General features: G+C 41.4%; 1 long non-coding RNA gene across 1 annotated transcript; it reads right to left on the bottom strand.

Moving 5' to 3' along the window:
- Positions 1–551: 551 nt before the first annotated feature.
- LOC112549968 lies at positions 552–1830 on the bottom strand. Its single transcript, XR_003093629.1, has 3 exons — positions 1769–1830; positions 1169–1292; positions 552–669 (listed from the first exon to the last, which is right to left on the bottom strand). It is a non-coding gene; the product is annotated as an uncharacterized LOC112549968 (long non-coding RNA).
- Positions 1831–2031: the final 201 nt, after the last annotated feature.

Here is a 2031-nt window from a genome sequence, read left to right as displayed (position 1 = left end):
AAACTAGCACGCCCTGGTCGTTCAACTTGGGCAGACCTTTGCCACAGACTTTTTGAGAACAAGAGAACATCATGACACATAAAAGACATGCAGTAGAACAAGACACTTTTCTTGTAGTTATTTAATTCTGTATTTAATTATTTATTTGTTAATTAAAGTAAGCCAGTCTGACTTTAAAACTCTAAAGTAATGATGAATGTACCACTATGCTGAGTGACCTGAAAAATACCCCAGATCGTTTAACAATTATCACTGCTATAATTTATTTAATGTAAATGGAAGATTCCCAGGGCAGCAGAACCCAGATACTGCATTTTCTGTTTCTCTGGTGCAGATGCAGTTCATAGATATGACTTCTGTTCTCATTCAAGTGAGAATCCAAGCCTGCAGGGTGAACACTGTGGCAAACTTCAGTGGTAGGAATTGCACTTCTGCATGCTGGCCTGGAAGGGACTTTAACAGTTAGACTATTATGATTTACTACATTAAATGCTGACTAGATCAGAGGCTCCAAATTATTTTCATGGAGACAAACACACCTTCTGGAGATTGCTGGCAGGAGAATACTCCTCTCAACCACATTTGTATAACTTCTCCATGGTAACCAGAGCGACTGCTTATGTGGAAGAATGGAACAGTAAAGCGTGTTTACTTTCAGGCACTTAGCAGCTGAAAATAAGAAGAATAATCCACAGATCTACTAGGAAAAAGGTATTTCTAATAGTTTGGGTGGGAAGGGGGCAAGGGAGGTTTAGGGCCAGGTGCTCAAGACTGCAGGACACGCTGTTGGTGAGGAACTCCAGAGTAAGTACTCAGGAGTTCAAAGGCCATGTTCATGTGCATACTTTACAGACAATTAAAATTGTACTTTAATCCTACACTTGTTTTGCATGCTAGGGTAGGAAAGGTCATACAAAAAAGAAAAAAAAAAAAGAGAGAGTAGAAATCAAGAATTTTTTTTTTTTAAAGAAAAAGCTTATGATTTTAGGCCAATTTTATCATTTATGTATTGGTAATATCCTGAAACAGGGCCCAGACATGGAACGTGGACCTGGACAATCACCTACCCAAAACTTTCCTTAGAGGAAGTGTACTGCATTTTCTGGTTAAATCCAGAAAAACATTGTTTACTGGCAAGAGGCTTGGACATGCTTACTAGGAACAGTACCTGTAATACACAGCCAGGTGACCCTCCTCGACTTTGTGAATGGAGGCGTAGAGGAGAAAAAGCAGAACTCCTGTTGCAGTTGCAACTACTGCTCCAGCCTGGGCCATGGTCATTTTCACATCATCTGTGGGAACAAAACACAGTCACTGTAACACTCAGAGGGCCATTGCCATACACATCCATCAATTTTATGGTCACCTGATGACCAGGATACCCCATCTTTTCTTGCCTATGGATTCTTTTCAAGAGCACAGGCTCCCAAACCTTCTCATAGTCTAGACCCAACCCCGACAAACAGATTGTCTCCCCATTCTTGATCACACAGCCCATCATCCTGCCTACTCACAGACATATATGGCAACCTTGTTCCAGCTACAGCACTGCTCACATAGTACAACAGTACAATATTAGGAGTGGCACACACATTTTAAGCTTCATTTAAAGCGATTTCAGTAGAAAACAAAAGAAAAGGAGCCAGCAACCTGAGTCTAGCCCAGTTTGAGAACTGTTGCTTTCCAGCGAGTTGTAAAATAATCCCTAGTGGAAAGCACAAACTTCTTTAGCAAGACTTATCTAAAGATCCTCTAAGTCGTATCTTACCACATCTACAACTCAGGAGCAGCTGGCACACTGCAGTCACAAACTGACTGGGAGACTTCCTTCCCATCCAGCAGAGGAAACACAGTTCCAAAGGGCAAGAGGGCTAATCTGTTGCTGCTTCCTCTCTGCTCAATTCATTGATGATAGGAAAGAGGAGGAATGAAAGTTTTTGGGGATGCTTCTCCCTCCATCCAGCCAAAACATCTATTTTATTTTTTTCTCTTCAGCATGGGGCTGAGGACAAACAATAGAGAAACTGCTGT

Source organism: Alligator sinensis, unplaced genomic scaffold, assembly GCF_000455745.1.
Source record: "Alligator sinensis unplaced genomic scaffold, ASM45574v1 scaffold883_1, whole genome shotgun sequence".
NCBI classification, from domain to species: Eukaryota; Metazoa; Chordata; order Crocodylia; family Alligatoridae; genus Alligator; species Alligator sinensis.
The sequence above is the reverse complement of the archived record's forward strand: the minus strand, read 5'-3'. Positions and strand labels throughout refer to the sequence as shown.